At 35.0% G+C, this 14,262-nt stretch overlaps 1 protein-coding gene across 1 annotated transcript in view; it reads left to right on the top strand.

Annotated features, from left to right (window-relative positions):
- Positions 1–14,262, top strand: part of GRIK2 (glutamate ionotropic receptor kainate type subunit 2) — a 424,643-nt gene that overhangs the window by 276,309 nt on the left and 134,072 nt on the right. The window lies entirely within an intron of this gene.

Genomic DNA, 14,262 nt, shown 5'->3' on the forward strand with positions numbered 1-14,262 from the left:
ATCCCTGAAATAGATCACATAATTTAAATATCCAGATTGGAATATTTTTGGAAGCATGTTTAGCTGAGCTTCCAGGTTTAAGGACCTCAATAAGACAATTGTTAAATTATAAAAGGATTTGATATATAGGGCTCTATTGCTCCTTAAACACTTCTTATCTATTTTCTTCAATATAGACAAGTGGGTAAACATGTCCTGTTGTCAAAAATTCCATTATATTTTACCTTTTCATTGTTAATTAACTGGAACTGACCCCAGATGCTCACAGAAATACAATCTTGCATGTCATAACTTTGACTCTTACTGTGATAGCAAAAAAAAAAAAAAAGAAAAAAAAAAGAAAAAAAAAAAGAAAAAAAAGAATCCAGAGCAGTAAATCACCAATTTGCAGGCTTTTGAATGTAATATCATTTGCAGAGTCCCCCTGGTAGTCATTTTAAAATATTTTTTTTAATAAAATAAATATAAACTATGCTGGCTTTTATCCCGAACTTCCCTTTAAAAAGACCTTTTTTGTGTATAGCAGTGATTTTTAGAAGCATATGTTTAATGCAGTCCCACTTCAGCCCCAAATTTTTATGATTTCATTCTCTGGTACACAGTAGAGTCTTCATATTTTTCTTTTCCCTTAATGCTAGAATTAATATCAGGATTCTCTCAATTTCTTTGCTAATATCCCCTTCATTTTGGAGAGGTTGTATTATTTCTCTAATAAATGCAAAGGTAGTATTTCTAGAAAAAAAAGTTTATAAATAATTCAGCAAGATCATCTATACATAAAGTACCTGAGATACTGAAGTCATCTAGATAACACACTGAAACACATTCTGTAATGAATATCTTCACTTGTGTACCTTCTTTAAAAGCCTGCTTTAAAGAGCCAGAAACTTACGATGGAAGCTTCTTTACAAAAAAATAGATTTTAGTGTATTATATAACCAGACAGTAAACTAATTTCTGAGGTGTTCCTATAACACAAATAATTCTGAAAGTACAGGATTTATAGTTGAGCATAAATCACGAATAGTATTTTGTGAAGCACTTCATGTAAAATATTTATGTGTATGTACAGAAGTTTTAACCCTATTATTACCACTAAAGGACATTTTCAGCATGAAGCACAGTGCTTTTGACAGGCGGCTTCCACTGATGTTAGCAGGAGCTGTATGGCTCAGTTCCTACTTACACTCTGAAAATGTGTTATATTTTGTAGGAAAGATATATTTTCTTCAGGCTTTTTTTATTATATGGTTCAGTCACCTAATCTCACTCACAGAACTAGAATGTTTAGTATCAAGAAGAAGCACAATATACTAGAGCATTATTACTGAACTTTTTCACTTGTTTGGTTTTGGGACCAGCAATATAAAATACTGATGTACTTGGAAGCATTATCTTCATTGTAAAGCATTACAAAATATGTTTGATACTGAGTAGAGGAGTCTGCTTTTGTAGAGTTGTATAAAATACCTTTTTTTACATGTAAGTTTATGTTAGCCTTCAAAACTAGAGATAGAATTTCAATACCTCTTAACTTGTACAATCAAATATTGAGCACACATTTAGAAATAGAAGGTTTAGGATTATGTAAGACAATTTACAGATTTTTTTCATAATGCAGAAAGACTTAATAGGTGGTACTATTTTCTGACCCCATATTTCATACAGGGAAACAGATCTAAGCAAAAATGATAATCTCCTGGTGAATGCTAAAGAGAGAAGAGCACATAGTGCTCAGAAGTAAAAGAGCCTTTTGCAAATATAATTTGGAAAATTTTTCTGTCATTTAGAGGAAGATACTATTAACTGAAGGCTGGTAGCAAACAGGACTTTGCAGCTTAGTGTTGAATATTAATTTTCAGTATGGGTTATAGGTTAGATGTTGCACAGTTGATGACGTATTTTTCAGTCCTGATGTTGTGAAACTGTTGGACTGTGTGCCACCAAATTAATAGGGTCTGTCTAGAGTGTCTTCTTAAGATTTTTATTTCATAACAATCCTGCCATAATGAGTGTTTAACTACCAGTGTTTCATAATAATTATGTGTTTCATAATAAGGTGTATCTGTGTTTGGAGCAGAACCTAGTATGTCTTTTATGATACGATGTTTTATAATTACAGCTCATCAGAGTATTCATTGTAGAACATTTATTTTTAGATTTACACCTCACATCTTTGTGTGAAATGTTTCATGAGCAAGTCGTGATTTTATTAACATGTCTTCCAAACAGCATTGAGATGTAAGAACTTGATCCATTTAAAACAGAAAGTACAGGTCTGTTTCGATACTTGGAATTCACCCAATAATTAGTAGTAATGGTCCCATTTAGGCAAAGCTGAAAAAATGAATAAAAGGTTCAAGAATCTTGGAGGGACAATTGCTGAAAAGACTTCGTAGAGTACCATAGAAGGTGTAAATAATAAAAAGGACTGTAAATCTTTATTAGTCTTTACCTTCACCTGAAAGAACATTTTTTTTTCTTCCAATTTGAGAACCAGGTGTAAAGAGCTGGAATTTTTACATGCTCACTAAAACTAAAAAGCTAGAAGAGAGATTTATTTGCTAGCTAGCAGGCTTTTCTGTGTTGTTTTCTTCTTCTTGTACTCCCAGCAATTGATCAGGTATTTCTTCATGTTGATATTACAAATGTTGCATTCTAAATGGGATGAGCATGTGTATTGAAGGACATAGTATTTTCTTTAATTGTTATTCCTGGTGGGGAATTACAGCAGGCTGTGATTGTTCCATATATATGAACACTTCCTCATATTGTTCATTGTGATAGTTGAATCTAAATAGTTATGATAGTTACTCTTTGAATATCCTTTTTTTTTTGTTCTACAGACTGAGGAATGATAGATAAACCCAGTCTCCTTGACACTAAACCTGTTACTTTTCTGTGAACTCAAAAATCATACAGCAATTTTTTTTCTCTTGGGGCAACAATAACAGATCTGTTTCTGATGCCAGCTAGCAATGTCTTTGTGTGATACATATGACACTTGTTGCATTTCAGTTCCAAAATCTTCCCTTTTCTGTGTCTGCCTTTGCTTTTTGTTTCTTTAATTTAGAATCCCAGCTGAACTCACAGTTAGTGTGATTAGAAGGAACACTAAGACTGGAGTAAAGTGCATCTACACCTCTTTGGAGTTTTGTCAAATACACAGCCTCCTCTTCTGATCTGTACAATCAAAAATCTTCTCAGGATTAGTAGCATTTCTTATTTATTTCTGTCTATTGATGCAAACCATTGTTTCATTTCTAAGAAATGTGCTGATTTCTTACATTTTTGCATACAAACTCATGGACACATGATATCCCTTCTTTTCCATTAATTTGTGAATATGAAACAGTTGTTTCCCGTTTTTGGTCTCTGGAAAATCTGATATATTGGCAACTGTGAGTACTGCCCATTCGTCATAGGGAATGTGAAGAAAATCAGTTTCATACTTTAAAAAATGCTAAATATCCTAGATTTAAATGGGCCTTGCAATTCATGACTTTTAAAATTAAACTTAAATAATATTCAGCTGGCTTTCCTTATGAATTGTAATCAGTGTTTTTTGGAGTCTCATATGTATGTAACTTCCATGTCTTCATGAATCTTTTCAGAAAACCCAGATTGGAGAATAAAGTACTTACATATTTTTATCCTGTTACTTTCCACCTGATTTTCTAGATTTCAAGTTATTCCCTGCACATTAAAATATTCTCTGCATAGTAAACTCTGTGAACATGTCTGTCTGCAACAGTGCAGTTTAGTGTGAGTTGACCTGTCTTCATAACTGGAAGAGATGCACCTGTTTTAGCATGATGCTTCACCCTGACAGATCAGCTGTGAAGCAGATAAGCTACCCTGGGTGAAGTGGTCCACTAATGAGCTCTTATATTTCTTGTACTGATCTGTCTTGAGTATCAGCGAATCTATTGTGTAAATATACTTTAAACTGTGCTCACAACCCTGATAGCTAACATTGAATCATGGGTTATCAGTTTAAAGGGCTTGATTCAGCTTAACCTCTACCATATTCTGCACATGAGGGCTTCCTGCTTTTTCCTCCCTCCAGAAGAATTATCTTTCCTCTCCTAAGTCAAGCCCTTGTCTTAGTTTCAGCTGTCACAGCATTTAGTATAGACTACTTTCCATTTCCTTGAAAGCAGTCATAAAAGCACAATGAACACTGCCTCATCACCAATTATATTTTCTCTTACCAGCTGGAATAAACTATAATAAAAGATGAAAAGAGTTTTAAAAATTTCTCCACACATTTTTCTTAATTTTTTCTCTGTGAAGAAGCTTAGGAATATTGTGTTTCTTCAGACTTGAATGGATGCCTGAGGATTATATCTCTGTGGAGCACGTACATACTCTTTTACATCCCATCAGTCTTCATGATTATTTCCTGTTTCTTAATCAGCTGTTTTCTGTCCTTGAGCTTGTCCAGCAGATTTTCAAACTATTCCTTGAAACTGTCTTGACAGAAAGGAATCAAGGGTAGAATGAGAAGGAACTGCTTTTCCAGTCAAATTTTATTCAAGTAGGAACTTAGCATATTTGTCCTTTACTCTTAACAAGCATACTTCTTGTGAGAACCTTATCTCCTACAATACTACAGCATATGTTATGAGGTATTTTCAGATATGGTTTCATCATCCAGTAGGACAATCCAGATGGCAACCCTGATATCTGCTTTTCTTACTATCTTATGGTATTTAGTTTTGCTTGAATTGTAACACAAGAGAGGACATTGTCACTGGGCTATAGAACACTGTGCAAGTAGGCAAAGATGAAAGTATGCCAAAAGTTAACATGCTTTCCAAACTTGTTCCATGGCAATTATTTCAAAGTCAAGGATTTTTATTTCCATTAAATGAAGTTGCAGTTTATGACCCTTACTTAGTTGCTTCCAACAGATTCAGAATTGTCTGCTTCTATGCATATCATTTCTTTGGTTGCAAAACAAATTCTTGGTAACACTAGAGATTATCTCTATTGTGAGCAGAGAGCACCTGTGCCAGCCTCCAGAACACTGTGGTTTACTGTCAAGTGAACCAGGGAGGGGTGGCATGGCAAGAGCTTATTTTCTTTCTCTTTTATAGCTTTCTAGCTGTTTGCTAACTGATAGGTTTATTTAGTTATACCAAGAAATCCTAATATTATGTGAAAATGTTTTAAAAACCTTCTTACTTTCTGGATTTTATTTCTTCTCCTTTACTTCAGATTTGATTTTAGATTTCTGTCATTTAAATAGAATTTCGATAACTGAGGCTAGTATAAAGAAGACATGTTAATTAGCTCTTAATTTTATTGCACTCCTGGGCAAATTTTTAAGCACATGCTTTTCACTTCATCTATCCCACTATATGTTATAGCAGTGGAATTGTGTAACTATCTTGCCTGGACAACAGTTACTGGAAATCTGCTAAAACATTTCTCTGCTTACAACGTAAGCAAGATTTGCATATGATATTTCAAATGTGTTCAGATATTTCAGAGTATAATTTTTCACAAAATGCACATGACAGCTTTAACTTGATCAAATAGAGTGGGAGTTTACTGTGCTCTGTGCCATATAATATTACCATAAAACTCTAGAGTTTGCCTATCTATAATAGTATTTAAGTTTAATTTTCTGTGGTCTGCACACAGATCTTACATTCCATCTTTTTTCTATATCAAGAGTGCAAAGCATACTGGAATTATAATAATCTAAATGGTCTTGTATAGTTATTTTGGTAAGTTACGACACAGGTTGTGATCAAAGCTAAATGACTAAAGAATCTGAGTGTTGTTGATGAGGATGTATGTTTAAAAGAAAGACAGGTATAGCAAAGAGTCAAGCAGCAGCCTTTCACTTTGCAGCTTGACACTCTGAAAGATACTGCAGTCCCCTGACAGCCTCCTCCACAAGAGATTTATCTGTGTTCAGTGCCAGTTTATAGAATACCTGATATATAAATAAACAACTGAGTACGGACTCTTTTCATTGTAACCCCTTAGGATTCTTTTGAATCACTTCTGAATGCTCTCAGTCTCCTTCACCTGTTCTAGAAGAGACAAGAGTATCAAGAGGTCTTGCAGTCTGTACAAGCACAACATCTACATAACAGCCTCTATTAGAACACCATTACAGATTGCAGACAAAAATACTTATTTTTATTCTTTTTAACATAATTGTGCCATGTTGGTGGTAGATCAATCTGACATCCTGGACAATACTTAACATGCATCAAAAGAAAGAAAAAAACTATTGGCAGCAAAATGACTGCTGAAATCCTGTGAATGCTTTAACTGAGGATGGCTGAAGTACCCAGAACCAGCCTGCCTCATCAGGCTGGTGAAAGGTATAGAACCCCCTCATTAGCTAAAACTCGATATGCAACTTAAGGAATATGAATATGCTCATTTCAGCATACCTGGTCTTTTTTTTTTTTTTTTTCCTGTCAAGAAATTAATGTTTCTGTGGTAGTCTAACCAGACTGTCTTCTGTAGAGTTAATGGGCCAGTGAGGCCTCTTTTGGAAGCTGAATAGTGGGTCTGGTGGCTTCTGCAAGATATGTACTAATTTAATATCAATCTTAATCCACTTTCAGACAAAATAGAGGAAAATACCTTATAATATGCATTTATAGCACTTGCGCCATCAGAATGTTTTATGTCAATTTTTGCTTCTTACTCTGTAGATCAATCAGAAAATTGTTTTTTTTGAATCAAAAGTATAGTAGTGTAACGTTTTTCTCATTATTCTGAAAGCCATCACAAGGTTCTTCAGTGTACCATTAATTGCCCAAGAACATTTTTTGAGTGGCTAAACTGAATCAGAATTCTGTTCATCCTTAAGGAATTTGGTCTTCTTACTTATAGCAAGTCAAGAAATCTCTTCATTTTCTTTTATTTAAGCCCCTGTATCCACAGACAGGAATTAACTTTCAGGTAGTTAGATCATTATCTCCAATTAGATGGACAGCTCATTCTGGCTGTACTCATTCTGACTTGACTTTTCAAGCCTTGTTATAGATAGGCGTTATACATTTATGAGCACATATTTCATTTCCCTGTTGACAGAAAGTTGTAACAAAACCTCTTTTGCAATCTGAGAGTTAATGATGGCAAGTTGTATCAAAAGTCATGTTGAGCTATTTTTATAGCATAATCTCTTGTTTCCAGTTTCTCATTTACATCTTGTTACACTGTATATTTCACTAGTCACATATATCAGAAGTTGAAGAGATTTATTATTCCTTTGAATCTTAACAGTACCTCTTATTATAGGATCCAGAGATTGTCCCCTAAAGTTCATCCAGAGGATTTAGCTGGATAGACCATCTTTACTAGTAAAATCTCCTAAGTATTCACTGATGAATGGCTTTCTGGCCTGCTTCCATTTTGAGCCTTGACTGACTAGAATTGTCCTGTTTCATTCACTCTGCTTCATACAGTTCATTGCCAGACATCTGCCTGAATACTGTTAACTGTTCATCTAAGGCATAACTTCAAACAGCCTGCAACAGTTTAATCATTGTGTTTGCAGTCCTTTCATCCCTAGCACATTCTGGGTGATGTTGGAAGGTATTATACTATGGGTATCATCATTTCTTTTCTCACACGTGTTATACTAGCTCATATATTTATATTTTGGCTTACATGTCTCCAGTTTTCTGTTGTTTTTTCACACTGTATGACCAAGTTTAAAATACTGTTAACACACCATGGAATTTGCTTTTGAAAGTAGCTCGGCAGTCAGAACAGTCACATTTTTCCTAGTGGTTTTGGGGCTGTCTCTATGTGATTAGGTTTAACTATGAGCGAAGTCTCATCTGCATTGTTTTGTTTCTTGAAATGCCTTGGGTAAGCAGCCTATAGGTGAGTCAGTATCTGAAGACTGTTTTGTCAAAAGTCCTATAAAACCATACATAATAATGTTTCATATTGACCATGGACAGTGATTTGTTAGTCTCCATGTACTATGTTGCCATCCATTAGTAAATAATCCCATAGTCCTCTCTGAGAAAGGTATGTAGTAATCTGAGGATTAATTTCATTTGGGTTTTGAAGATCTTCATGCTGTAGTAGGGTATGCAATGGTTTGTCCTTATTTTTAAGTTATTACCAATTATCAGCAAATATAGTAAGATAGAAAAATACTAGATTGCTTATATGAAGTGGTTTACTTGAAAAAAAAACATATTTAGAGTGGTAATTTGAAAGTATGGAAGTTAACCGATTGACTCTTTTTCCATTAACATCAGTGACTGATCTTACATAGACTGCCTGTTGTATCAATAGATGGTTTTGACTGGCAGCTGAGCTTTTGTTTTTTTGCCCAAAATTTCAGAATGGCAAAGCTCATGTAGGATACATTTTATTTATTCAAGCTATTTCACTTGTACATCCTGTTTGGAACACTTCGAGTTAACAGTGAAAGGCTTCTTCAAGTAAAATGCAGGGATTAGAGTGGTAAGGTGGAAAACTGAAAATTAGCTGACATCATAATTTCTAGTTACCATGCTTCTGGAAGACCCAGAAGCATGGTAGTGCCTTGTTTACTAAATATATGATGATACTGAATAAAAATGGCTATAAGAGTTGAAAGGCAATTGTTACACTAACCGAACCAAACATATGAAAAGGTGCATTATTTGCTAAATGTGTGGGCCCATATGCAATTAATTGCTTTTTTTCATTTAAATTAAGAAACAGACATAAACCAAAGTCAATATGGTATGATGGCTACAAAACCCAAATAAAATCCTAGCTACAAATGTTCAGAAAAAGAGCAGCTTCTTTAGGATAGCATTTCAGAGTTAACCTCTAAATTCTTAGATTTCAAGATTACTTGAAGGATAGGAGAACCTAGATAATCCAAACATTGCACAGATTTTACTCTTTTATTTTTTCTCTAAATCAGCAAGAGTATTATTGGGTAATGTCAATAGTATAGATGCAATCTTAGGCTACTTTTAAATATTTTTAACTAAATAGCCGAGTGTTCAATTATTTGTAGTGCATAAAATGTCTGTTAGAATATACATTGTTTAAAATAAAATATCAGTTTCTGACTTTAGAACTGGAATCAATTTAGTTATCTTTTCATAAATTTAGCTAAAACCAGATTTGCTAAATTCATCTAATTATCAATCATCATTATCCATTGTATTCCAGAAATATGTAAATAGATCTAAATTGGGGAGGGGCAGGGGAAAACCTTGCCTAAACCTTGCCTTTTCCAAAGATAGAGCTTTTTTTTTTCTTGGAGGGAAAAACTACTAGCTAACAGTTATACCGATTTTTAAAAGAAGTAAATAAGAAGTACTTGTTGACTGTAAGTGATATTCCATATTGGAGATAAGTAAGGTTATTCCATAGATGCTGAAGATCCTGTACCCAAGAGTATGAGAATTACTTGTCTCTGATTTCTGTCTCTGATTTGGCTTTGTTAGCCATAAATTTACATGGCTGATCCAGACCTTCAGTCTTTAATTCATTAGCTTCAAGACTTAGAGTTGGAGAAGTCATTCAAGCACTGCCAAGGCTTGACTAGAAACCGGTCTGGCAAAAGTAGTACTTAATTGTTTCTGATGCTGAAACTCAGTTGTCTGTCCTCCAAAAGCTTTTGTTTCCCCTCTGGAAATCACCCTTTGTTATTTCCAGTGGTAGTGAAATTGCTTTAGTGTAAAGTTAATCATGCATTTTCAGCCTTAAGATCCAAGGTGAGTATTTGTCTTTTTGTTTTTAGTACACTAGTATCAGAAGTTTGGTCTTTAGCAACAAGTGGCATTCTAACAGGGAAAGAATTAGACTGTGGAAAATTTTCAGCATCATAGTTGAAAAAAAATCATCTGTGAATGAAATAATTGATTTTCTTTGAAAATAATAATCCTTTAAATCTCAAAGTGTTTACCATTAATCAGTCTTTTAACACTTTGGAGAGCAGTTTAAATATATACAATTTTTATTAAATAGACCTGTTTAAATCCTTCTAGCATTTATTTACTGCCAATATACTTTTTTTTTTTTTTTTTTTTAATGCATCATAACCATTACACCTGTGTGGCACTTGCATCCACCAGTTAGGACCCACCTAAAGACTTTAGCGCAGATAAAGACTTTACATGCAGGTAGCCTCTAGCTGGGAAAGCCAAGAAGGCAAAGTTACTTCAGCTTGATGGAGTCATATATATAATTCCACCAGACTAAAAGAAAAGCATTCTACTCAGAGCTGTTGCCTATTTACATTCCAGTTTCCTCCTCAACTGTGTAGAGCAGGAATGCTGAGTGGAAGATTTTTCATGGGGTAGACAGTGAAGTGGAAGATAACAAAAAAGGATTATATAGTGGCTTTCCCATCTGTGTGAAATGGTTTTTGTGCACCTACATCTTTAAAGAGTTTCTTGTTCTTTCCCATAAGAACTAGCTTTAGCTTTACACTAGAATGAGATACCCATTCGTTATTTATCTGTTTTGCAGAAGTAAGGATATAGTGTTTCTGTACTGTAGTGCTATCACCAGTGATACAAGGCAGTCTTCAGGTAGCAGATACTGCAACAGTTACTTTCTGTTGTGGAACAGGTTTTTTTGTAGYGGTTTTGGAGTGAAAATGGGAAGGGTTCTAGTTTATAGTATGACGCAGGTTTAGAGAAGTTCCAGTGAAAGAATTCCACCAAGTTGCTTAGAAAATTCTCTGGTTTTGTGGCTGACACAATGTAACTAATGAGCCCTGTCCAGAAGAAAAATGGAAGCAGTTAGCAGAATTTTCTACATCGCACTGTTTTGTTGTGATCACAGAGCATGGCAAAGATAATGTCAAGTTGCAAAAATATCTGAAAAAGGATTTTAATTAGTTATATTTATCCTCCACACACCTCTCTCCCTCACTTTCTCTTTCTTGCTCTCCCCTTCTTCTAAACAGGCACRTTAGTGCAGAGTGAGTAGTTAATTGTGTCAAAGTCCTGGTCAGTGTGCCCTTCATTTACTGCAGTGAAATGAATTTTCACCTTGCTTCAAATGTAACTGTAATTAGATAAAGTCACTAGATAGATACCATAGGCTCCTTAAATCTTTCTGTTCTGCTATGAGAAGCCCAATTCTGCCTACAGCTTAAATGTCAGTCAGGGTTGTTCAAGTTCATAACACCTTCCTCATCGTCCGTTGACTTTCATACTGTATAGCCATTTGTGCTTGTGCAAAGCAAATGTCAAAAGCATGGAAGAGGATGGTGTTGCGCCTCTACTTTGCATGAGTGTAAATGACTCCACAGGTGGAAGGCAGTGGAGATTTCTAGGTGGTATGAAGAGCTCAATTGGTCTTTTTCATAATACAGTAGAATTTTCCAAGAGCACTGCAAAGCAGACTCAAGTCTCATTTTGCAGGACACTGCACAGTTACATAGCAAATGGCAAGTGCTTGCTTTAAAGAGTTAACATTTCAGAAGAAATATAGTTTAAATAGTTAAATGGAATGAAAATTCCTACAAGGTGTGAAGAAAATGAAATAAAAAAATAACAGAATGAGTGCATTTCATAAGTAGCCAAGTTCAGCAGTCATAGTTCATGAGCTACCTAGGCATAACCAACTTTCAGTTTACTGTCTACATTACAAAACAACTGAATTTTGAGGAGGATTTTGAAAGACTTATAAATTTTGACCTGGAGGCTTTGCTCTCAATGAAGCCTAGATGACAGTCAAATGATACTGGTGGAAGCATTGCACAGTTTGGACTATGGTAATGGCATTAAAAACAGTTACAATTTTGTCTCTCTCTTGGGGAAGAACAGTGAATATGAAGAACAAATTAACAAGAAAATCTTAACATTTACATTCAAATTAATTTGAGTTAAAAAGGATGTGATTGTTAGTATTGAAAGTTAATGGAAAGCTATGCAGATACATGAGGTGSGAGAATTCACTAGCTGCCTTTCCACAAAGATACAGGTTGCCTATAGGTCCTATACCACATATACCAGATCCCTAAAGATATGTTGTATAACTTTGGGAATCTGAAAAGTGAAACTCTCTGATGATGTTTAAGTAACAAACATGAATTTTGGCAGTCTGGTCAGAGAGAAGACAACAAATTAGATTCAGATAGGCCGTGCTGAACTAAAAGCAATACATTTGAGTCAAGGGACAGGGTTAAATGAAGAATGAAGTCAAATTAATGGTTCTCAGTAATGAACAAGTTAGTAGCATTATCTTGCCTCAGAGTGAGAGAGGGAGAGAGCAAGAGGAGTAGCCATAATCTCTTTCTATAGGAAAGAATGAATTACCTTGTATGCCCAGAAGCACTTGGGCTCTAATCGTTACATTGTTGAAATACTGCTTCTGGAATCACAGTTTCATAGAAAAATAGGTTGGAAGAAATCCTGGGCCAAGGCAAGCCCTGGTACACTTAGTATCCTAATAAGGTTATATCAAATTGTGGAGCCTGAGGAGTGAATTCTAGCTCACTGATAGTGCTATGAAAGAGGCAACATAAGTGGTGAAAGTGTGGGGATGGGAGTTGCTGGTGGCCAGTGCTATCAGTGAAGGAAGCACTGGTGTATTGTTTGTAACCAGCTGATCGTTTCATAGGTCAGTTCCTACTGAGACTTCACATTTTTGTTCAAAGGTAGGAGAAAGGCTTCTAGATTCCTACTGAAGCCCAAAAGAAGTTTCAAGTGGTTACCCACCAACCAGGATGTGGAGCTGCAATTCAGCAGAGTTCCTGTACAGAGCTCTAAGTACACAAGTAGACCTTTTTACTTCAGATCAGGTTACCTGCAAACTTAAAGTGAGACATGCATTTGATTTCTTTGGTCTTTTCTGGAAAAAAAAAAAGTGCATTGCAAGGACAACAGTAGTAACTGAAATATTTGTAAAATTACTAGTTCTAAATTGGGGGAGGGAGCGCAGGGGTAATGCTGAGACCAATCACAGAATAATCAGAAAGGATGAAACATTTTGTAATCAAATGTTATCCTGAATAGATGATTGTCCTATCATTTTCCTGTAGAAGTCAATGGGAAAGGTTTCACTGATTTTGACAGTAGCATGATTGATCCTAAAGACTGTGTATATACTAGCCAATTAAATGGTCCAGGGCTTACTTTCTGTCTCAGAGGTCAAGTGATATGGCATAGCCTGTGTCCATAAGACTAAACTGTTTTCTCTTCTTAGCTTTTACATCATCCCGGTGATCCTACCCGTACTCTGAACTATGTCTGGGCATTATCTGAATGAGCTTAGCATAGGCCAAAACTGTGACAGGGAGTGTGCTAACAACTAAACAGTATGGATGATTGCATGCAAATGCTGAAACCTAAGTCTTTCCCTTCATTTAATGATATAGATGTATTCATAGAGGCTCAGAGAATTACTTGGATTCCTATTGACAGTAAAGCATTGAAAAGACTTTAAAAGCAGTTTAAATGAAAATTATTTCTTTTCCACAATAAAAACAAATTCAAGAATCATTGATTTATGACTATGTAAAAAAACCTTGTTTTCAGATGTATTTTGATAAATCTATATTAAAGCCCCAAATCTGAAAGTTATTATACTCTTTCAGCAATCAGTTAGGAGTCACAGGTTAGCAAGAAAGCAACACTGTTGAGTTGCAGATAGGTTCTCACATAGTCTGCTATTTACCTGGGACAAAATGTACTTGGTGAAGAATTCCCTCTGGCATTTCTGAGGCTTTGCCTTAATGTCCTTAAGGTGCATATTGTAAAAAGATAAGGATTTGATTCTTCCTTTGAACAAAACCACAAAACAACAGTCCTCAGGGTCTTAATTTGTGATGACAAGACTTTTTTTTTTTTGGCTTCAMAGTGCCATATAAATGCAAAAAATAGTATAAATAAGTACTCTAAAATATGCCACATGACCCAAAATTACCACTATTGTATTTTATAGATTAATTGTTATGGTTAAAGGACATTCTGATCTACCAAGCAGAAATACTAAGAAGAAACATTGTGCTGCTCTTGAAAATATTTTAACCGTTTACCCTGTATGTAAAAACCTGTCCAATGTGGCTATATTAACAGATGTCCTCTTAGGTAGTGATTCTAGTGTAATCATTTTCATATTCTTGTCACTCTGATGGGTGACATTTAATGTACAGTGAAGGACAACAGTGAATTATTATTTACTCTAAAATAGATAACTGTTTTGCTGTGTTGCTCAATGTTGAACTAATCTGCTGTCAAGAAGGCAGTTGTCATGTTGAAATGAAATGCCAGTTTAGTTGTAAGACCTTAGAATGAACTCACCCCACCC

The sequence above is a fragment of the Apteryx rowi genome, unplaced genomic scaffold (genome assembly GCF_003343035.1).
Source record: "Apteryx rowi isolate R43461 unplaced genomic scaffold, aptRow1 scaffold_507, whole genome shotgun sequence".
Classification (NCBI taxonomy): Eukaryota; Metazoa; Chordata; class Aves; order Apterygiformes; family Apterygidae; genus Apteryx; species Apteryx rowi.